The 25,114-nt window shown below is 40.2% G+C and overlaps 1 protein-coding gene across 1 annotated transcript in view; it reads left to right on the top strand.

Annotated features, from left to right (window-relative positions):
- Positions 1–25,114, top strand: part of GPC6 (glypican 6) — a 1,076,681-nt gene that overhangs the window by 1,034,633 nt on the left and 16,934 nt on the right. The window lies entirely within an intron of this gene.

Genomic DNA, 25,114 nt, shown 5'->3' with positions numbered 1-25,114 from the left:
AAAAAAACTATCAAGCAAAAGTGAGGTGTCTCAGCTTCTTCTGGAAGGGTCACCTCTTCAGACCAACAGAAGTAAAATCAAGTTCTGGGCCTTAAGTCCTAGCTCCTTTGAAATTTGGACTTTCCTCCTAACTGTATACATAATGGAGAAGGGGAACTTAGTGACACACCTCACTCATAAATAACTGACATAAATAACAGCCCGCTTTCAATTGTCTTTGGGGAAAACCTTTGAAAACCCCTACCTACTCAAAATAACTAAATAAATACATTGAAAATGGCCTGAGCCTTTTTAAAATGTCTATAAAAAAGACATTAAAATGTCTGTAAAAGACATTCAATTTGACTTGAAGAAGAGAGTTGGTTTTCCACGTCGAAAATAATTTGAAGAAATAAGGAAATGAAAACTATTTTCATTTTCAAAAGGCTATTTAATTTTCCCTTTATTGCAGTAAAAAGAATGAAGACCATGAAGCATGTCGGAATTTGTGATTTATGGATCACTGTGGCATATTATAAAAATTCAGAAATAGCTCTTAATGAGAAAAATACAAAAAAATCAAATCAGCAAATCTTATACTTATTCATTCAGGGAGGGAAAAGGACTTGGGAGGTTAAGGTTGCCTCCCTGTTAGCAAGGACTCCCACTGCACTATCAGAAGCCTGAGTGATATGGTTCATGACAGCCTAGCACCAGGAACAAAACAGAACTCTTCCAAAAAGGCACAGAGAAGCAACCTAGGACAGAGGCTAACTCCACACAATCACCATCGTAATTATTTACATTCAGAGCGCCTTTGGCTGAGATCTTTTTTTTGAAGAGATGAAAGTTATTCTCTAAGTACCACTGCTTGGTGACCAAATCTATTAACAGACAGCCCCTGGCGTTTTATTCCAATGTGCTTCCAGTACTGTTTTTATACTTAACTGCAATAAAAAGGTGATTCCTTTGAGTGCTTTGGATTTGGTTGAATCAGACTTACCATCTGGCTTCTTCTCAACCTATTCCCAAGCACAGTGTAATAGGAAAGGCAAAGCTCTTTCAAGTCCCCATGGATTTCTGTGGCAGAGGGATGAAATTTTTGCTTTCTTTACTACTTTCCATTTCATGAGAGAAATCATCTCAAGGAGAGGATTTCTAATGCACTTTTGTTAGATACAGACCGTTAAATATGTAGGGCTGGATTTCCAACCTATGTAGATAGCCCTATGGGGAAATTCTCCCTTTGTCATGGAGACCCAGGGGATGAGCTGGTCTGTGCAGTTTTATGAATAAAAGATCCACTTTTCTCCTTTTAAAACCAGGAGGAGTTTTAGGACTTTCATTTTTTATCGCAGTTGCATTTTTGAGAAACAGCCTAGATTTTACGGTAGTATACACCTAGGATGTTCTTAGCACCACCTGAAAGTTATTTCTGCTGATAGATAGATGGATAGATAGATAGATAGATAGATAGATAGATAGATAGATGCAGTCAAGGACAATATAAGCCACTGATGTGCTAACCACAAGAGTAACTGAACAGGGCTTCCCTGGTGGTGCAGTGGTTGAGAATCCGCCTGCCAGTGCCCTGGTCCAGGAAGATCCCACATGCTGCAGAGCAACTAAGCCTGTGCACCACAACTACTGAGCCTGTGCTCTAGAGCCGGTGAGCCACAACTACTGAGCCCATGTGCTGCAACTACTGAAGCCCGCGCGCCTAGAGCCTGTGCTCTGCGGCAAGAGAAGCCACTGCAATGAGAAACCTGCGCACTGCAATGAAGACCCAATTCAGCCAAAAATAAATTTAAAAAATAAATTAATTTAAAAAAAAAAAAAGAGTAACTGAACAAACAACATTTGGTTCTTTGAACCTCCTGGGGAGGATGGATTGATTTAAAATGTTAGACTGAAAAATGTGTAGTCTTATATTTGTTTCGAAGGTTTCTCTAACCATGAACAATTGTACGAAAAGGCCTAGAAAATTACGAAATTACTTGCAGGGCTGCTCAAACCATAGTCGTGGTCGACCTGCACTCTGTGCCTCCATTTACTACGTGTAAAAGGCACACAAGGCCCAGGGTGCCGCCTCCAGGCACCCGGAGGAAGGAGGGTCGGTGCAGAGCCGGAAGAGCATGCAGCCAGGTGGGGGTCACGGCTCCTACAAAGGCACAGAGAATGTCAGTAATCTGATACTCTGTGGTTGAGACCGCTGTTAAGAGCCTTCTGGCACTTCTAATATCAGAGCCGTGTGGCTGACAGGGTCTTGGTGCTCCGGCCAGGTGTCAGGCCTATGCCTCTGAGGTGGGAGAGCCGAGTTCAGGACATTGGCCCACCAGAGACCTCCCGGCTCCAAATAATATCAAATGGCAAAAATTCTCCCAGAGATCTCAATCTCAACACTAAGACCATTGAGCTCCACTCAATGACCAGCAAGCTCCAGTGCTGGAAGTCCCATGCCAAACAACTAGCAAGACAGGAACACAACCCCACCCATTAGCAGAGAGGCTGCCTAAAGTCATAATAAGGTCATAGACACCCCAAAACACACCACTGGATGCGGTCCCGCCCACCAGAAAGACAAAATCCAGCCTCATCCACCAGAACACAGACACCAGTCCCCTCCACCAGGAAGCCTACACAACCCACTGAACCAACCTTAGCCAGTGGGGGCAGACACCAAAAACAACAGGAACTACAAACCCACAGCCTGCAAAAAGGAGACCCCAAACACAGTAAGTTAAGCAAAATGAGAAGACAGAGAAACACACAGCAGATGAAGGAGCAAGGCAAAAACCCACCAGACCAAACAAATGAAGAGGAAATAGGCAGTCTACCTGAAAAAGAATTCAGAGTAATGATAGTAAAGATGATCCAAAATCTTGGAAATAGAATGGAGAAAATACAAGAAATGTTTAACAAGGACCTAGAAGAACTAAAGAGCGAACAAACAATGATGAACAACACAATAAATGAAATTTAAAATTCTCTAGAAGGAATCAATAGCAGAATAACTGAGGCAGAAGAACGGATAAGTGACCTGGAAGATAAAATAGTGGAAATAAAGAAAAAAGCAGAGCAGAATAAAGAAAAAAGAATGAAAAGAATTGAGGACAGTCTCAGAGACCTCTGGGACAACACGAAATGCACCAACATTCGAATTATAGGGGTCCCAGAAGAAGAGAAAAAGAAAGGGACTGAGAAAATATTTGAAGAGATTATAGTTGAAAACTTCCCTAATATGGGAAAGGAAATAGTCAATCAAGTCCAGGAAGCACAGAGGGTCCCATACAGGATAAATCCAAGGAGAAATACACCAAGACACATTAATCAAAGTATCAAAAATTAAATACAAAGAAAAAATATTAAAAGCAGCAAGGGAAAAGCAACAAAAAACATACAAGGGAATCCCCGTAAGGTTAACAGCTGATCTTTCAGCAGAAGCTCTGCAAGCCAGAAGGGAGTGGCAAGACATATTTAAAGTGATGAAAGGGAAAAACCTACAACCAACATTACTCTACCCAGCAAGGATCTCATTCAGATTTGATGGAGAAATTAAAACCTTTACAGACAAGCAAAAGCTAAGAGAACTCAACACCACCAAACAAGCTTTACAACAAATGTTAAAGGAACTTCTCTAGGCAGGAAACACAAGAGAAGGAAAAGACCTACAATAACAAACCCAAAACAATTTTAAAAATGGTAATAGGAACATACATATCGATAACTACCTTCAATGTAAATGGATTAAATGCTCCAACCAAAAGACGTAGACTGGCTGAATGGATACAAAAACAAGACCCATATATATGCTGTCTACAAGAGACCCACTTCAGACCTAGGGACACATACAGACTGAAAGTGAGGGGATGGAGAAAGATACTCCATGCAAATGGAAATCAAAAGAAAGCTGGAGTAGCAATTCTCATATCAAACAAAATAGACTTTAAAATAAAGACTATTACAAGAGACAAAGAAGGACACTACATAATGATCAAGGGATCAATCCAAGAAGAAGATATAACAACTGTAAATATTTATGCACCCAACATAGGAGCACCTCAATACATAAGGCAAATACTAACAACCATAAAAGGGGAAATCGACAGTAATACAATCATAGTAGGGGACTTTAACACCCCACTTTCACCAATGGACAGATCATCCAAAATGAAAATAAATAAGGAAACACAAGCTTTAAATGATACATTAAACAAGATGGACTTAATTGATATTTAAAGGACATTCCATCCAAAAACAACAGAATACACTTTCTTCTCAAGTGCTCATGGAACATTCTCCACAATATATCATATCTTGGGTCACAAATCAAGCCTTGGTAAATTTAAGAAAATTGAAATCATATCAAGTATCTTTTCCAACCACAATGCTATGAGACTAGATATCAATTACAGGAAAATAATCTGTAAAAAATACAAACACATGGAGGCTAAACAGTACACTACTAAATAACCAAGAGATCACTGAAGAAATCAAAGAGGAAATCAAAAAATACCTAGAAACAAATGGCAATGAAAACACAACAACCCAAATCCTATGGGATGCAGCAAAAGCAGTTCTAAGAGGGAAGTTTATAGGAATACAATCCTACCTCAAGAAACAACAAACATCTCAAATAAACAACCTAAACTTACACCTAAACCAGTTAGAGAGAGAAGAACAAAAAAACCCCAAAGTTAGCAGAAGGAAAGAAATCATAAAGATCAGATCAGAAATAAATGAAAAAGAAATGAAGGAAACGATAGCAAAGATCAATAAAACTAAAAGGTTGTTCTTTGAGAAGATAAACAAAATTGATAAACAATTAGCCAGACTCATCAAGATAAAAAGGGAGAAGACTCAAATCAATAGGATTAGAAATGAAAAAAGAGAAGTAACAACTGACACTGCAGAAATATAAAGGATCATGAGAGATTACTACAAGCAACTCTATGCCAATAAAGTGGACAACCTGGAAGAAATGGACAAATTCTTAGAAAGGCACAACCTTCCAAGACTGAACCAGGAAGAAATAGGAAATATAAACAGACCAATCACAAGCACTGAAATTGAGACTGTGATTAAAAATCTTCCAATAAACAAAAGCCCAGGACCAGATGGCTTCACAGGCGAATTCTATCAAACATTTAGAGAAGAGCTAACACCTTTCCTTTTCAAACTCTTCCAAAATATAACAGAGGGAGGAACACTCCCAAACTCATTCTACAAGACCACCATCACCCTGATACCAAAACCAGACAAAGAGGTCACAAAGAAAGAAAACTACAGGCCAATATCACTGATGAACATAGATGCAAAAATCCTCAACAAAATACTAACAAACAGAATCCAACAGCACATTAAAAGGATCATACACCATGATCAAGTGGGGTTTATCCCAGGAATGCAAGGATTTTTCAATATATGCAAATCAATCAATGTGATACAGCATATTAATAAACTGAAGGATAAAAACCGTATGATCATCTCAATAGATGCAGAAAAAGCTTTCAACAAAATTCAACACCCATTTATGATAAAAACTCTCCAGAAAGTAGGCATAGAGGGAACTTACCTCAACATAATAAAGGCCATATATGACAAACCCACAGCCAACATCGTTCTCAATGGTGAAAAACTGAAACCATTTCCACTAAGATCAGGAACAAGACAAGGTTGCACACTCTCACCACTATTATTCAACTTTGTTTTGGAAGTTTTAGGCACAGCAATCAGAGAAGAAAAAGAAATAAAAGGAATCCAAATTGGAAAAGAAGAAGTAAAACTGTCACTGTTTGCAGATGACAAGATACTATACATAGAGAATCCTAAAGATGCTACCAGAAAACTACTAGAGCTAATCAATGAATTTGGTAAAGTAGCAGGATACAAAATTAATGCACAGAAATCTCTTGCATTCCTATACACTAATGATGAAATATTTGAAAGAGAAATTAAGGAAACACTCCCATTTACCATTGCAACAAAAACAATAAAATACCTAGGAATAAACCTACCTAAGGAGACAAAAGACCTGTATGCAGAAAACTATGAGACACTGATGAAAGAAATTAAAGATGATACCAACAGATGGAGAGATATACCATGTTCTTGGATTGGAAGAATCAATATTGTGAAAATGACTCTACTACCCAAAGCAATCTACAGATTCAGTGCAATCCCTATCAAGCTACCAATGGCATTTTTCACAGAACTAGAACAAAAAATTTCACAGTTTGTATGGAAACACAAAAGATCCCAAACAGCCAAAGCAATCCTGAGAAAGAAAAACGGAGCTGGAGGAATCAGGCTCCCTGACTTCACACTATACTACAAAGCTACAGTAATCAAGACAGTATGGTACTGGCACAAAAACAGAAATATAGGGCTTCCCAGGTGGCGCAGTGGTTGAGAATCTGCCTGCCAATGCAGGGGACATGGGTTCGAGCCCTGGTCTGGGAAGATCCCACATGCCGCGGAGCAACTAGGCCTGTGAGCCACAATTACTGAGCCTGCGCGTCTGGAGCTTGTGCTCCGCAACGAGAGAGGCTTCAATAGTGAGAGGCCCGCGCACCGCGATGAAGAGTGGCCCCCACTGCCGCAATTAGAGAAAGCCCTCGCACAGAAACGAAGACCCAACACAGCCATAAATAAATAAATAAAACTAAATTAAATTAAAAAAAAAAACAGAAATATAGACCAATGGAACAGGATAGAAAGCCCAGAGATAAACCCACACACATATGGTCACCTTATCTTTGATAAAGGAGGCAAGAATATACAATGGAGAAAAGATAGCCTCTTTAATAAGTGGTGCTGGGAAAACTGGACAGCTACATGTAAAAGAATGAAATTAGAACACATCCTAACACCATAAACAAAAATAAACAAAATGGATTAAAGACCTAAATGTAAGGCCAGACACTATGAAGGCATATTTCACTTAGCATGTCATCAAGGTTTATCCATGTTCTAGCATGTATCAGAATTTCATTTCTTTAAGACTGAATAATATTCCACTGTTGCACATGCCACATTTTATTCATTCATGTGTTGTTTCTACCTCTAAGGTATTGTGCTGTGAACATGAGTGTACAACTAAAAAGAAAAACATAGTGGTGTTAGAAAAAGAGTCATAGCAGTATTGGAGAAGGTCTAGAAAATTAGCACGGGCCAATAATTTGGAGGGAACACAAAGATTTCCAGAGCACTGCGCCGTCCCCTCCCCAGAAATATTTTCCATCCTTTTTTGAAATGAGTGAGACCTACCATCAGGACACAATGCTTTTAGAATGAGTTGAAGTGTGCCAGGGGGCCAGTTCTGTTGTAACGGCTAATTTAAGACTGCAGGCTCTGGAGTCCCGACTCTCAAGGTTCAAAACCAGGCCCTGCTACTTGTGCTATGTGATAAAGGCCACGTGATTTGACCTCGTACAGCCTCAGGGTCCTAATTGTTCAAGTGGCGTTGGGAGGATTAAACAATGAGGTGTGAGTGGTGAGTTTAACATGATGTCTGCCACATACAAGCACTTAATGACATCTCCCTAAATGAAAAGGTCACAAGAGAGCTGCAGTTCTCAGTCTGTAAAGTGAGGGCACCATTAACTCCCTCTCACCATTTTTATGCAGATTGGAGGTAATATGGATCTTATTGCTGGATGTCTCATAGGTTGGTAGCCATCAATGCTGTTATGATTACTGTCGGCATCTGTCTCATCTCCTGGGTGTATATATCAGTGAACACCCACTAAACTGCAGCTTCGTGAGGGCCAGCAGGGCCAGCTTTGTTGGGTGTACCACCTGAGTAGCTGTACAGGGCACACATTTAGAACAGCCCACACTTGATTTAATGCTCTGCTCTGGCCAGATTGAAATTCTTCATAGTTTTTTAACAAGGAACCCTACATTCACATTTTGCGCTGTCGTCCGCAAATTATATAGCTGCTCCTGAAGGCACAGTTCCTTACTGGGTTTTGTAAGGCTTGTCTTTCTACATAGTAGGTTTGCGTTAAATGTTCGTGAATTGAATTGATGTTGCCACCAACGAATAATGACTGAACATGAATTCATTCATTTGAGGCCCACTTTCAGAAATCAAGGCTCTTACTGAGTTTGTCTCTTTGTGGATAGGCCTTTGGCCAATCACAAGAGTCGCTGGTGGCAATGTTCATTCAAATAAATTCTGTAAATGTAGAACTGGATTGAGTATTTGCAGGATCTGTGTTCATAACTTCAGACAAGAAGATGTGTTAATTGTTAAAAATTATTTTGTGGAGCAGATTAAAGAGGTGCAAAAAATGTTAGCAAAATCACTTGAAAAAAGGTGGTTGCTAAAGTTTTTAATATGGGAACAGTTAGCAACTGACTTTAAATACTTCCTTGATCAACATAAAAAGGCATTTAAGTGAAAGGAAATAAATTATAATTCCATTAATCATCACACATTGTAGAAGTACCTATTATAAAAAGAAAATCCTTTTTAAGTTTTACTGTTCTGGACCTAAGCTTTTTTTTGCAGAAATAAAGAATCAGATACTACACTTGATTTCATTTTGGAATATTAATGAGATTAAAATAGCCTTAAATTTTCCTTTGACTCATTAAGCTAAAAAGTCGAAGTGCTAAAAATACATACTTTTGCTTCAAAATAGGCAGAAACGGATAACTGTAGAAAGGATTTCTTTTTTAAAATTTTTCACAGAATGTAACAGAGCAAAAGGACCTATTGGGTGAAATTTGAACAAATTTTAATACAGATTTGACTATACATATAAACACATGTCTATATTTGTCATGTGCCTTTACTTGTCAAAAAATATCTTAAAACTGGTACAGTCAGAGAAGGTATCAATAACATAAAATTTCACAGCCCCCTTTTAGAACTATGGCCTTAACATTTTGTAGGGAAATAAAGCTTTGGTTAACCTTGGCTCTGGCAGACCTCATTAAAATAACAGCCTGTCAGTTTCAAGTTTAAAATAACAGGGTTGTCAGTTTTATATGCAGTGGAACAATCTACAATTTTATCCTCTGGGAAAAAGAACGTGGGAAGTGCTGGAAGGGGCAGAAAGATTGGACAGCACTGCCATCTGGTGGTCATGGTGAAAGGCGGTCTCTAAATGCCTACAGGTGAGGCTGGACTTCTTGAAGGAAAAGGTGGAATGGTGTCGGGCTGCCTTGAACTTAATTTCTTTTGTATCAACTTTTTTGACAGTCCTTTGTCTTTAAAATGGATACTCATTATAATCTCAAAATTACAGTACATCAATAAGAAACTCTCTGCTCTTCGGTAACCTGTAACCTCTGCATATCAATGACTTGATGCAATTAATTTTCAAGAGAATGAATCTTGTGGGGAATGGGATCCAAGAAAAACTTTTAACATATTTTCCTTTTTAAAAACTGCCACATATCTGGTGGCTTGGTCCATGAGTATCTTGGTAGAAATTCATCGATCTGTTCGTATGTATATGATTTGTACACTTTTCTGGATGATTGTTATACTTCCATAAAAATAAATAAATGTAAGCCAAAAAAATCTCTGCCACATAGATAAAATATTGGCAGATGTCACAAAACTAAATGCGACATGTTCCCATTTATATAAATGGAAGCAATTCTAGGGAAACGCTGGATCCTAACCAGATTTCAAATGTAACCTAATTTCAATCCAGTTCTTTCCTGACGGGTACACTTTGGGCCGTTGATCAGGGGGACGCAGGGGAGGGCAAGAGAATGGCACCAAAGAAAAGGGATGAAAATGAGTTCCGTTGATTGGAAGTACCACCTACCCAAAAAATTCAGAAAGACATACTGAACCCTCTAATGTTCAGCTAACAGCCTGCCTTCAACTCATTCAAACAACTCAGCTCCCCCCCACGTCACTGGCCCCCACTCCCCGATGTGCCCGGGAAGGACCTTAGACCTATGTTCTCAACATGGCAGCCAGCAGCCGCACGTGGCCATTGAGCACTGGAGAGGTCAGTAGCCTGAACTGAGATGGGCTGTAAGCATAAAACACACACCAGATTTTGATGACTTAATACAAAAAGGAATGTAAACTATCTAATTAAAATGTTTCATATTCATTATATGTTGAAACAATAATAGTTTGGATGGCTTGGGTTAAACAGAATATATTCCTAAAATTATCTTCACTTTACTTTTTTTAACATGGCTCCTAGAAAATTTTAAATTACATTTGTGGCTCACATCGTATTTCTATTGGATGTTGCTGCTTTAGACGTTCATTGTTTCCTTGCCCAGAATGGACATTCTGCTATTTTAAAAGATTGTTCCTCTCCCACTAGAGCTAAAAAAGGGAGCTCTGACATCTTTGCCACTTGGAGGAGACCAAGGGAATCGGTCTAGGTTATTGGATGGTTACGATGTAAAGGTGAAAGTCAAGTACTATGATGTCACTGGAGTCTAATCATAAGGGGAGTAAATGGCACCCCCCCTCCGTGCCCCCATGGGGTAAATTGGATCTTTAAGGTAACCAGATGGCTCCCAGGAAAAGGTAATTTACCTCCCAGGAGTAAGAACTTGATTTCCCAGAAAGAGCGCACTTTCGTCCCCCTGTGCCATCTGTCCCCATGGTGACGTTTCTACTCAATAAGAACTTCCAGCTCCAAGTCCCCTCGCAATATATTAACTTATTGAGCATTATTAAGTCTTTAAGAAGACAGTTAGCAGGGGGCAGGGAAAGGCAGTAGTTTCCCCATTTTGAAACCAAATTGTAGGGAAATGATGCGACTTTGCCAAAGTTACAGTTAAAGCAAACACATCTCCACACTCCGGGCACATCTGCTTCTCTCCCGTAATGAAGAGCCTTCACATCTGTGAACTTTTACCACTCAGGGCCCCTCTGCCAAAAAGAGATCTTCCCAACCCTTCTACCTGTAGGTGCTACTCCTCCTTTAAGGCTCAGTTCAACTGCCACCTCTTCCTTGAAGCCTCCCTCGATGCCACCTCCTCCTCAACAGTAAAACATTGACTTGACTTCTCGTGCCCTACAGCCCTGAAACCTGTGAGCAATTTATTATGCTTATTTATGTGTAAGTCTGTTCTCTCACTGGGTAGTAATTTCCCTGAAGGCAAGACCATCGTATATGTGACTGTGTGCCCAGTACATTGTAGACACTAAACTGATATGCGTGTGCATGTGTGTGTGTGTGTGTGTGTGTCTTTAATTGAAGCAACTACCCATAAGTAGACCCTACACAACCATTTCTCCATAAAGTAGGGAGTTTTATAAGAGATGCCCCTCCCTAAGGCAACAATTTATTTTGCAAGTAAGGAGATCTACAATTCAAATTTCATTTACAATTTAATTTGGAGACTCAGAATTTAGATTTGCCCTCTGCCTATTCTACTACATTTATTCATTCGTTTATTTATCCACTGGCTGTCTATTGAGTGCTGCCATAAACCAGGTGTTGTGCCAGATGGGACACTCATCTCCTAGGATGTGCTGAACATAAATGACAGAGGGCCTGCCCTGATGTCACCTGCAATCTGGGAGGGAAGATCCACAGTCCCAATGAATGGGGAAATCGTTATGACGGGAAAAACCAGAGGCATCCCTGTGTGAACATACAGGGGAGATCCTAAGTGGCCCTGGGGGTCAAGGCCAGCCCTAGAGAAGAGATGTTGAAGTTAAGACCCACAGAAGGAATTATCCACTTATCATGTTCTTCTCTTCCCAGTGTATAGACTACAGGTCTGAGTTAGAGTTAATGGACATCCTTGGGTCCTGTGATTGACATTCTTGGTTGCATTTATTAGTATCTCATTCTGTTGTTCTTCAAATTCCCTTAGGCCTAAATCACTGGCAATTAAACTAGAATCAGTTCCCAATCAATCCGTGAAGGAAAAGGCAGAACATTGTGTTCTATCATGAATATAACACAATAGATGCAAAAATAGCATTTATTGTTCACCACGAAGTACAAGTCTACATAGTTAAGTATAAATCAAATCACACATGCCCAAAAGAGATTTGTATGCTTTTTGTCGCCTATTCCATAAGAGATTTAGGTCAACCCATCTCTACCCTAAATGGTTTTAGAATTTAGAGAAATCTGATTTCCACCCACCATTTGCTGAATATTTTTCTATGCTTCACCTAAATTACTTTTCCAATGTGTGTACATCTTTGTGGGTCCTCTTGCTGTTGGATGGAATCATGTCTGTAATATCTTACTTAAGAAGGTCCTGCTCAATTACACCAATCTTGCATAAGCAAAAGGATATTTCTCATTCCTTGGTAAGTTCCAAATATCTGTAGTGGCTTCAGAGCAAAAGACCAGAATACACACCTGTTTCTCAGCTCTGGTGTGAAAAAATACAGCCCCACACATTTAAAATTAAATGATGGATCCTAAAATATTCAGGAATGCCTCAACTTGAATGTTTGCCATGCCTCCTCTCCCTTTTTTAATTAGCAGACATACTTGTAATGCCCTGGATTTCATTCCCTGAAGATGAAAATTCAACATTTTAAGAGTAACTTCAGGTGGTTATGAGCTTAACAGAATCACTGCAGTATCTCAATCACAGGTAGAGTTAGAGACTCTATATGGATTTTCTGAGTATCGTCAAAGATCCTATGGAGAGATCACACACTTGAAGTAATAGTTGGCAAAGAATCAGAATTTTTTCAGCAAGACTGGATTTTCAGAACTTCAAGCTTTTTTCATGTTGGCAAAATTGGGCTATTAAATATATAAGCTTTTTCTGGCACTTTCCTGAATTAGTGTTAATTTCCAGGTTAGTCCCATGCAAAGGGATCAGTCCAAGCCACTGCCATGATCTTGTTGGCTATATCAGAAAATTGAGGGAAAGTGAGGGAAATCTGCTTTTCGAGCCACAAAGAACTTCCAAAAGTTTTCATTCAATAGTGATAGAATAAATGATGGTGGGAGCAGAGGTCAGTCTTTAAATATCCAAACTGCTTTATAACTGCTAGAAATACTGAATTCTTTCTCTTCATTTGAGCATGCCTCTGAGATCTTCCTATTCGGCATCATAAAGACCACATGTCTAATAACCTAACTTAGAATTGGCACTTGTCACAATTCATGCTCTAGATCAGGGAAAGCTCCGTGGGATGTCTGCACCTACACTGCCAAAATAATGCCTGAGAAGCAATAGAGACCAAAGGTAGCAATCAAGGAAGACAGAGCTGGTCTCAAAAGCTGGGAGCAGAGAGAGAGAGAGCAAAGGTTGGACAGACCTAAGGTCAGAAATGAATCAAAAGGAGACTTTACCAGGTGATGGGCAGAAAAAAACAGAATCCACATAGATTGCAAAGGAACAAAGCAAAGCAAGAGGGAAAGTTGGGAGCTCCATCTCAATGCCAGTCACAGGAGGAGGAGAAAGAACATGCTTATGCTTCGTAGTCAAGCCTTGTCCGTGAAAACCCCCGGAAATGCTCGGAGAGGGGCAGTGACTTGCTTTGGGTCAGGCAGCAAATCCCAAGCGCTCTTCATATTAGCATTGATATCTGTCATTGGAAACATTTAAACTGAGTCTAAATGAGTATCAATGCTCTAGAAGTGTTGGGCCATGAGAGCTCTGCTGAGCCTCTCTTTTCCGTGATTCAGTGATAAAAACCACTTCTTGAAGTTCTTTCTATTTTCAGTCTTGAGAAGTAAATAGTGCCACAATTTAGGTACCCACTGTGCAAAGTAATACTTTGATCGCATGCATTTCCGCGGACCAAACGTCTTCCTGCTTTTTTCTTTTCACGCTTGAGTTCGAGATTAGTTCAATGTCAAACTGTGCCATCTCTCAAGGATGTGTAGAACGCGTACTACCCTTTCTTGCCTAAGTTATAATACCATTCAGGAATGAGGCACAATCAGGACATTAGGTATGAGCGTGAAGATTTGAAACTTCGCTGTTGTTTTCTTAAGATCTGCCGCAAAAATCTGACCTGAACAGCAGAGGAAGAAAGTGTTTCCCATGTTTATTCCACTTTGAGGACCAGTGTTTTGCCAGAAAAAAGCTGCATCTGTCTTTTCAAGGTCATGCCTTTAATATAGTGTCATCCTCTAGCCAAGAAACTCCAAACCTGAAGCCAGAGGGGATGGTGCAGACTTTCAAATTTTTTATCCAATTCCCAATCCCCGGAGAAACTTGACAAAACTAAGCAGTGTCTTTTTGAACCTTCAACAATTCTCATTTCCTACCAGTTTTTTCATCCCTCTTAGTTTTTCCTACAAAACGCATATGTGTTTATGTCCTTGGCAAGTAATGTGAAAAGCACCAATCCACAATAGGGAGAATATGTCACGTGGTAACAGATAAGAACGTGTTGTTGAATTCCCTGGGAACATCTGAGAAAGCCCAGAATGCAAGGCTGGTTTTAGATTGTCTTGTGACCCAAGCCCTCAGCAGAGTGCTGGGTGACAGTGTTGTGTAGCCAAAGTCTGCTTTGGGTTCACTGATAAACTGCATGCAACAGGACCCTGCTGTGTCATCTCCAAGACCTATTTAGAAGCTTCCAGAAAGAACAGGTGTCACAGGTGATTTCTGCAAGCATTCCAGAACCTACCAAAACATTACACGATAGACAGGGACAATCTGAGACCTGAAAAATAACACCAAAGAGTTTCACAGACTCAGAACAAATGGAAAATTGATGTTCTCGTGAATAGGATGCTAAAAGCCGTATCAGAAGAATGGACTTGAGTTCAAGCTTCAACATAAATCGAACAAGTAGATTAAGCATGTCATGTGTCTTCAGTCTCCTCGTTGAACTAAATGGCATCAGTAACCCCACTTCCTTAAGAATATTAGGAAGATTGTATTCACAGGTATTTGGCCCCATTAGAGAAATTAGCATTCCCTCTGAGACACTGGAACTTTAAATAATCTACTCCAGACGATCTGGATGTATTGTCAAGTGAGGAGTCGTGAACACGTGCATGCAGACCATCGTTTGAGCACTGGAGGTGGATACATGGCTTGAATTCCAATACAGGTTGACACCATGAGTTGAATGACTTGGTGCTATAAGAAAAGAGCATTCTTCTCTAGAGTAAAGCCGGATGAGGTCACCGTCTCTGAAACCGGATTATTAAACTCTCAGGTTGAAAAAATGGTATCATGTACCATTTTTTAATAAAGGCTGCCTTTATTTCTTGAAACAGATTGTTTTCCAAAGCTAACAAATGACGTTCAGCCTATAAAATATTCACATTGTTTTTTTTTCACCCCCTCAACTTGTATTATTTAGTGTACAGCCCTTTAAATATTTACCATCTTTTTTCTAAAGATATGGTATATATTATTTACATCCAGTTACATTATGTTTCCATACAGATGACATAGGTACACTGGAATCTTTCTGAAGTTGTGAACAGATAGGGCATCCGGCCAGGTACACACCACAGGTATCCAATGAAGTGAATTCTGGTCTCGACATGATTGAGGGAAGACAGCAGGGGGTCTTCTGACAGCTCACACTTCACAGGCAAGATCCAGAGGATAGAAAAGGTCCAGGGTAGATGGGCCTCAGGTAGTAGATAGACAGCCATGGGCAAAGTCTCTTGGAAGAGATCAAATATGCCCCATCAAAGAATCCATATAGAACCAAAGGTAATAACAAAGTTCAAAAACACTCCCAGTCAAAATTTAACAGGTCACTTGCTTAGAAAACCAAAGGGAAGCTACTGGAAACGGTATGTCTTTATAAGGATTGTAAAGGCTGTCTAAGATGGGATTCATTCCATTTTTAGTTAAATCCTCATGGTTTTTTCCCCCAAGCCCAGATTGCCTCTGAGATCTCCAAGGTTCTTCCATCTTACCTGTGTAAATTACACCTGGAATGACATTCAAGAAGGCAGGAGACTAGAATCCTACTTAGAGGATTAGAGGTATTATCTGAGATCTCCCTCTGGCTCGGGGGTAATCAGGTCAGGGGAAAGCACTTTTTTTCAGAAAGTCTGACAGAATGTGCCCATGTCTTCCTTCCTCTCCAAAGGAAAGTCCAAAAGGCAGCTGCTGACAGATAATCGATCATTTTTGAAATCTTACTTCCCTTAGCAGATAATTGGCAATACTGTACATGTATTTATTCATTGCACAAATATTCCTTAAAGACCCAGGACATGCACAGCGCTGTTTAGCAAATCTCCACCGTGGAGCAGATATTCCCCTGGAGTCAGGAAAGCACAGATGCACCTTAGCAAAAGGAGGAGCTAAAGACCAGAGCGGTGGCTAAAAGCGATGACTTGCGCGTGGATAAAATCAGCCCATCGTTGGAGGTGAAAACGTGGGAGGACATGAGACATTTTTTTGCTTTTCTCCCTCCGGATAGAAATGACTAATTTCCCAGCTTCCTAATAGTCCCCATGGCAGAGTTCAGCAGCCTCCCAAAAGCAAATATCAGCAAAGCTTTATTTGCTTGGGAGGGAATGGTTTTCCTCAGAAAGGAAATTTCAGGACAAATTGATGTCAGTGCCCCCAGAGCCCTTTGCTTATCCATGACTATCCTATTTGCTCTGTGTCTGATTACCCGCCTCTAGCCAGGGATGCTGGGAACCCTTCAAGAGCAATAACTATGTACCAGCCATGTTTGTATCCCCACGGGGTAGCAGAAAACCTGACTTACAGAAGGCATATACGAAGTGTTGAATGGATGAATGCTAGCAACGAAAGCCTTTTTTCTTATTTAACCAATGTATTGGAACTTTTTCTAAATTATAATACACTTCCCTATCTCGTTAAACTGATTTCACTAAATGTTTTTGCTTGCTAAGTCAGTGATTCAAAATATATTGTGTCAGTCCCTGTGCTATAGACTAGCAAGCTCCAATTTTTTTTTGATCTCACATTTCTATCAGCAAAAACTCAGAATCATAGACACCCAGTATATTTATAACTATTTTTTGCATAAATTATATATAAGCACTGCTGAACTAATATACTCTGTACCTTGTGAGATGTATGCAAAAAATAGAAACTTTTGAAGAGTGAGATAAGATACAGAACCTTTATTATTTTTACTCTGTAATGTGGCAGATGTATCAAGAGTGAGGGAAGGGCTTCCCTGGTGGCGCAGTGGTTAAGAATCCGCCTGCCAATGCAGCGGACACGGGTTCGAGCCCTGATCTGGGAAGATCCCACATGCCGCGGAGCAACTAAGCCCGTGCGCCACAGCTACTGAGCCTGCGCGTCTGGAGCCTGTGCTCCGCAACAAGAGAGGCCGTGATATTGAGAGGCCCGCGCACCGCGATGAAGAGTGGCCCCCGCTCTCCGCAACTGGAGAAAGCCCTCGCACAGAAACGAAGACCCAACACAGCCAAAAATAAATAAATAAATAAATTTAAAATCCATTGTGAGTTATTTATTTAAAAAAAAAAAAAAAAAAAAAAGAGTGAGGGAAGTATCATACCTGCCATTTTACTGTTGTTCACTTGTGCTTGCACTGTTTGAAAAGAAAGAAATCCAAAGTTTCTTTGCAGAAGTCATTTTAAGTCACTGGCCCATTTAATGAATTAGTTAAAACTACATAATCTAGCCCATGAGTGCATTTAACCAGCACTTGTGAACTGGGATAGATTTCAATACCCCAGGAGCCGGCTCCTGAGGGCAGAGGAAGGTACCATTTCAAGCCTTTCCCAATGTCTACTCTCACTCTTCCCATGGGATAACTGAGAAATGGCCACTGCTACAAGGACCGGTTGAAGGCACATCAATCGGTAGATGGATGAAACATTCAGAAGGCTTAATTCCCCTTATATTTGTATTTTTAAAAAATAGAAATAGGAGTTCTAATGTTTTTGTCTTGAATCACACTGAATCATCTCACCCACCCCTAAGGACGTGCGCACCCCCCCCCCACCAAACCAACACACACAAGTTGGAGACCATAGCTATAGACAACATCCCTATCAAGCCTAGTGGTTAAGAGTAACAATTCTGAAGTCTACATTTGAATTTGAATTTCCTCTCTGCCATTTACTAGATGTGTCGCCATTTTTTTTCACTTCTCTAAACCCCCATTTCCCAGTCGCAAGCAGGGAGTAATACTTTAGCACAGAGTTTTGAAGATCGAATGTAAGTGCCTTAGCGCAATGAAATCTCCCAGTTAGCCCTCAATTGTTTTGAGTCAGTTACTGCCCTAGGCTGAATGCAGTAAGGCTCTTAAACACCATGTGCCCTGACAATAAAGTCTTATTTCTTTTCCCAACTTTCTGTTATTTTTAACTTTTTCAAATGACACCGAAATGGTTGGGAAAATAATAAAGTTAACATCCATGTATTCTTTGTGTAGATTCAATCATGGTTGACTTTCTTGCTACTTTCAAGTAAGTCTCTAAGACAAAAATAACACTTTGTCTCTGAATACCTCCTTGTGAATCTTCTAAAAGCAAGGATAGTCTCCTACACAACCACAATACCACGATTACACTTAAGAATATTAACAGGAATTCAGTAACATCATCTACTACCTATATTATATTCAAAATTCCTCAATTATCTCAAAACTCTCTCTTAACCCTCAGTACCCACCTCCACATCCAGGATTCAGTTAAGGTCTTCACATAGCATTTGGTTGTTATGCTTTTAGAGTTTTGTTTTTGTTTTTATTTTCATTTACAACAATCTTCCTTTCTTTTTCTCCCTCTTCTTTTGAAGAGTCAAGGCCAGTTGTCTTATATAATATCCCACACACTGGATGTGTCTGATCATTTATTTATGGTGTTACTTAGTTTATACCTCTATCCCTAATATTTCCTGTAAACTGGAAGTTGTTAAGTCAGAAGCCTGATAAGATTCAGGTTAAATATTTGGGGCAAGATTACTTCTTTTTTTTTTTTTTTTTAAATACAATTTCATCTGAAAGCATTATTCAGTTAATGGCAGTTGTTTTGTTTTGTGGGTTTTTTTAATTAATTATTTATTTATTTATTATTTTTGGCTGTGTTGGGTCTTCGTTTCTGTGCGAGGGCTTTCTCTAGTTGCGGCGAGTGGGGGCCACTCTTGCTCGCGGTGCGCGGGCCTCTCACTATCGCGGCCTCTCTTGTTGCAGAGCACAGGCTCCAGACACGCAGGCTCAGTAATTGTGGCTCACGGGCCTGGTTGCTCCGCGGCATGTGGGATCTTCCCAGACCAGGGATCGAACCCGTGTCCCCTGCATTGGCAGGCAGATTCTCAACCACTGCGCCACCAGGGAAGCCCCAAGATTACTTCTTAACTGAAGTTATCAGACGACAGTGCTTAGACCATCCTTCTTTATGCTCTTTGGTTTTGCTAATCCCTTTGTTTTCAGCAACCCCTCCACTTTGTCAGTTGCCTCCCTCTTTTATGTAACTGTACAATTCTGTAGGGTGGGTATGAAAATGGTACCACTGTGTTTCTATAGTCAAGTATTCAGGACCCTTGACAGGCTTTAAACTGAGAGTGTCTGCCTTTACTGAAGCCAGTAGTTGAAATGGTCAGAAGTCAGAATCAAGTCCCGATAAGTTCTCTAAGAGGGCTCACATTTTCCCTGTGGATCCCAACAGTATCTATTTGGATCAGATTCCTATGGCATAACAGAAATGGTTGTTTAACTTTCACAAGCTGTCAATAGCATAGATGAAAAATATTTAGAACACAGGTATTACTAATAGTACAGTACTCCTAATGTAACACTGGAAAAATGGTAAATATAATTTGCAAGTATTGGAGAGAGTTAATCTGTCCTAGAATCGCTCATTTGGGAAGCAGGGAAAAGAAATTGTAAATTCCACATCTGATCCCAGGTCTTTGTTCCCATCAAGTTTGTATTATTAATGAATTAGGGCTCACTCTTACTGTCAGTAATATATTTCTACCAAGAATGCTTGCTAACATAAAACTTAGCACACTATTGTGTACACTTAAGTCTCCAGGAAGAAAAAAAAAAAACAACTCAGATCTAGAGCTACAGCAAAGTAAGTTACATTATTATTCAAAAAGAAAAAGAAAAGAAAATGAAAATATACTTCTGAACGGTGTGAGAATTGAAAAACTTTCTTGATACCAGAAAACAAAGTACAATCATTCAGTTAGTCTTTAGAATCAAAGGCATATTCCTCTCCAGTGGCTAATAGTGTCCATTTTTTTCAGCTGTCTGCGTCACCACCCTAGCCTGGAAGTGAATTGGATGATGTTTTCGTGCAGAATGTTAAAACAGCATTTGCATCTCTCACTGCGCCTTTGCCGTTATCACCTTCAGTTGCACAATGAAAATGCCTGGCTTCTGAAATGCCAGAGTGAACGTGACCTGATTATAAATGTGCTGTAGTGAATGGTCAGAAGGGACCCTCACCCCTCACTAAGCCAGATACAACTCCTGGGAGGACCCTCAGTGCCTCCCCACCCTTTTGAGATAAGAGCCCACAGTGTGTGACCCCTCCCCCAACTATTTTGTGTTAGCCATGAGGTCTGTGACTTTGTAATATACTAGGGCAATGAAACCCATTTTCTCAACCAACATTTATTGAACACCTACTGTGTGCTGAGACCTGTGTGTCTAACTCATCTCGGTTTGCCCGGGACTTTCCGGTTTGGGGCTGAAGATTCAGTGTCCTAGATTCTCCTGTGTCCCAGGCAAAATGGGGTGGTTGTTCACCCAACCCCTTCTAAGCACTGAGGATAAAGACAAATTAGAACCCTGTCCCAGCCCTCAAGATGCATGTGGTCTAAGAGAGAGTCAGAAAAGTAAGCCAATTATAAGGGATCGGAGCCATCAGTACTCAGAATCATGAACAGGGCCCCCTGTGGAACACAGAAAGTTCCATCCAAATTTAACCAGGGGGACATAGACTGCACCGTGAAAGATGCAATACTTGAGTCTGATTTAAAGAAAGAGCAGCATAATATACACTGTTCAATGTGGCAAATATTAAAAGAGGAGATATCTGTGGGATGTCATGCAATTTTACTTTCTCTGTCTCAAAATATATATATTTGGTTCAGATTCCCACAGCATAAAGGTGGGATTTCTATATGAAAAAAAGCAGACAGGCGAAGGCTCATTCTTGGTGTATTTATTATGAGACAGAATAAAGCTTACAGCATTTCCATCCTGAAGCTGGTCATCATTTTCTGGACTAGCGATGAATATGTAATACCTATTTCTGCCTCTGGGGTTTGTGTTTAGAACAGTGAGGTTGAGTGGCCTAAGCAGGTAGTCCAGATTAGAGGTTAGAGGCATTGAAGTGACACCCTGCCGAACAAACCAAATGTGAAGGATTTTATTTTTGACCCGTTTTATTTTTTTAAAAAATTCAAACTTACTGAAAAATTGCAATTTTTGAAAAAATGTTATACCTCCATCTAGATTCACCAATTATTAAAATTTTCTTAAATTTGCTTTCTCACTCTCTCTTGCTCTATACATCTATGTGTTTTTATTCTTATTATTATTCTTGAACCATTCTAGAATAAGTTGTGGAAATCATAACTCTTTAGTTCTAAATACTCCAGTGTGTATCTCCTAAGAACATGACATTCTCCTGTGTTATCACAATATGAGTTCATGTTCAGGAAATTTAACACTGATACAATATTATCTAATACAGAGTCAGTGTTCAAATTTTGCCAGCTATCTCAATAATATCCTTCCTGGCAATTATTTTTCCAATCTAGTGCCCCATCCAGAACCATCCACTGCATTTGGACGTCATGTCTCTTATTATTCTTAATCTAGACGAACTCTTCAGCTTTTCTTTACCTTTTATGACTGACATTTTTGAGGAATAGAGGCCAGTTGTTTTGTAAAACATCTCTCAGTTGGGGGTTGTCTAATGTGTCCTCAAGATTGGATTCAGGTTATGAATTTTCGCTGCATAAGTGATGGGTCCCTCTTGTCCCATCACATCAGGAGGTACCCGATGTCAGTCTGTCCCGTTACTTTGATCACTTGGTTAAGGTAGGGCCTGCCAAGTTTCTGCACCGTAGAATGATGACAGTCGTCCTTTTGTAATAATGTCATCTGTGGGGAATGCTTTGGGATTGTGTAAATATCCTGTTCCCCATTAAACTTTTCCCAATATTATTTTGCACTTGTACTGGTTTGCTAGGGCTGTGTAACCACCAACTGGGTGGCTTACAGCAATAGAAATTTAATTTCTCACAGTCTGGAGGCTGGAAGTCTGAGATCCAAGTGTCAGTAGGGCTGTTTCCTTCTGAGGCTGTGAAGAAGAGTCTGTCCCAGGCCTGTCCCCTGGCTTCCGGTGGCTCGCTGGCCATCTCTGGTGTTCCTTGGCTTGTATATGCGTCACCCCAATCTCTGCCTTCATCTTCACGTGATGTCCTCCGTGTGTGTGTGTGTGTGTGTGTGTGTGTGTCTGTGTGTGTGTCTGTGGCTAAATCTCCCCTTTTAATAAGGACAAAGTCATATTGGATTAGGGCCCACCCTAATGACCCCATTTTAACTTGATCATCTGCAAAGACTCTATTTCCAAATAAGGTCAAGGACACATTCACAGGTACTGGTGGGCAGGATCCAGCATCTTTTGGGGCGGACACAGTTCAACCCACAACAGCATCTATTGATGATACTTACTGAGATCAATTATTACTATGAGACGGCTGCAGAATGGTGGTTTTTCTATTATGCTTTCAACATTTCTTAGTTGGTGTTTCGAGGGTTTGAAGGTTTTTGAATAACTGTTAAACAGAGAATGTCTATCCATCTATGGCTGGATAGAAATGGCCACATATCTTTAAAACAAAAATTAAAAAAAAAAACATAGTGATATGTACCCACATCTGTGCTAGGAATTGTGAGCAGAAAACGACTGGCATCATCACAGCCCCCTTAGCCAGTCAGATTGGCTGGAAGGAGAGCCAGGGGGAAGCCTGTGGACCAAAGTCAGCACAAATGGGGGAAATCAGAGAGTGTAGTTTTTTTTTTTTTAAAGGTAGAGTAAGAGGCTCTTTTCTTTTCTTTTTTTTTTTTAACTTATTTATTTATTTATTTTTGGCTGTGTTGGGTCTTCGTTTCTGTGCGAGGGCTTTCTCTAGTTGTGGCAAGTGGGGGCCACTCTTCATCGCGGTGCGCGGGCCTCTCACTATCGCGGCCTCTCTTGTTGCGGAGCACAGGCTCCAGACGCGCAGGCTCAGTGGTTGTGGCTCACGGGCCCACTCGCTCCGCGGCATGTGGGATCTTCCCAGACCAGGGCTCGAACCCGTGTCCCTTGCACTGGCAGGCAGACTCTCAACCACTGCGCCACCAGGGAAGCCCGAGAGTGTAGTTTTTAAGCTACCCTAAACATTTGCTGATTGTAAGCTACTCCTTGGAAGGTCATTACTTGTGGATTTTTTTATGCTCTGAAACAAAAGTAACATCACACTATTGAAGGATGTGTACCAGGTTCTTGGATTCAGCATTCTGGTCATCTTCAGTACTTACTGGTGAACAGATATTTCCCATGACTGAAATCTCTGTCATCATCAGAATCACAAATAAGCAAGGGCCAAAAACTGTACAATTCTGTGTGTTCTAAAATCATGAAGCCAGAGCCTATGCCGGACGCCCCGCTACCGCTCGTAGAATTGCTTAGTAAATTCTGAATTTAGAAGAAGTGCAGAAGGATAAGAGAAGCCATTGCTCCTTTCCCTCTGAGAACTGGCTGCTGTTTCTAATATAACTTTGTTTCTGAGACAACCATCTAGTTAGAAAAAGATTTTTATGGATAAGATATTATTCATCTTTCTTGTATCAATATTCAAAATTCAGCAATCAGAACATTTTTCATCAGGAAAGGAGGACTGTGGTAAAAACCTAGTCCTTAGCATATTTTTCCCCATTTTTCAGAAGTGACATTTCACATATAGGTGCCAAAAGTGAATTGGGGTGGGAAGAACAGGAACCTTTGGAATTTATGGTTATTATAGAAATTGTAGAAATTATGATCTGACTGTCTGACCGGAAAATAATCTTGTATCACGTCCTAAAGAATCATGGGCTTTTTTCAATTAAAAAAAGCAGCAATACACACACACACACAAAAAACTGTACAATTCTGGAACTACAAAGAAATATGACTGGGGACAACATGAAAGATCAGAGATCTTTTATTTCTTTGTGTTTCCTCTTAAACCTGACAACAGATCTTTGGGATTTTTTCTCACATCTGTACTCCATCCACAGTAAACACAGAATACTTTGTTTCCAGAAGCCACTGATTACAAGTGTCAGTGGTCCTCCCTTCTAGGATGCTGTATAGCTTTGCTAGGGCTGTCATAATGAGGTGTGGGCAGCTTAAACCACAGAAATTTATTGTCCCACAGTTCTGGAGGCTAGAAGTCCAAAATCAATGTGTCAGCAGGATTTGTTGATTTTGAGGGCTGTGAGGAAAGGATTTTTTCCAGGTTTCTCTCCTTGGCCTGTAGATGAATGTTTTCTTCCTGTGTCTCTTCACATTGTCTTACCTCTATGCATCTCTCTGTGTACAAATTTCCCCTTTTTATAAGGACACCAGTCATATTGGATTAGGGCCACTCTAATGACATCATTTTAACTTCCTTACCTCTGTAAAGACCCCATCTCCAAATAAGGTTTTATTCTTGAAGTACTGAGGGTTAGGGCCTCAGCATACAAATGTTAGGGGGACATAATTCAACCTATAACAGAGGCATTTCAACCATCCACAGATTTTCCCAATGTTCATGTAGACAGAATAGGAAATAAGGGTCGTGACTGCATGAAACTAGATTCTAATTATGGAGCCAAAATTGTACTGAATCTCTCTCTCTACCTTTTCCACAGACGAAAAGTCAGTGCTGAGACTGAAAGCACTAAAGATGCTGGTACTAAGCTCCTCCTGGCCATCCATCCACAGGGCTGTGGATTTTACACTTGCTTGTATTTGTAATGACTCTTCTCTCTGCTGCTAGAGATTTTTAAGTGGATTTGGGTTGCTGTTCATCGTCCAAGAGTGTGCTGTGTGGGCTTGTCACTTGGTCAAGTGCAGGGGTTACCAGCAGCTGAATTAGTGACAATATTCATTTCTTGCAGAAACAAGTAGACCTTTGGGGAAAGTGCTGTACCTCTTCGTGCGTCCTTTAGGTGCATTTATCTGACATCCAGGCATATGAATCCTAAAGAATATATTGAAGGTGTTTGCAATAGAGAACACCTATTTCT

This window comes from Balaenoptera acutorostrata, chromosome 18, assembly GCF_949987535.1.
Source record: "Balaenoptera acutorostrata chromosome 18, mBalAcu1.1, whole genome shotgun sequence".
In the NCBI taxonomy this organism is placed as follows: domain Eukaryota; kingdom Metazoa; phylum Chordata; class Mammalia; order Artiodactyla; family Balaenopteridae; genus Balaenoptera; species Balaenoptera acutorostrata.
Note: the sequence above shows the minus strand (reverse complement) of the source record. Positions and strands in the feature narration are given on the sequence as shown.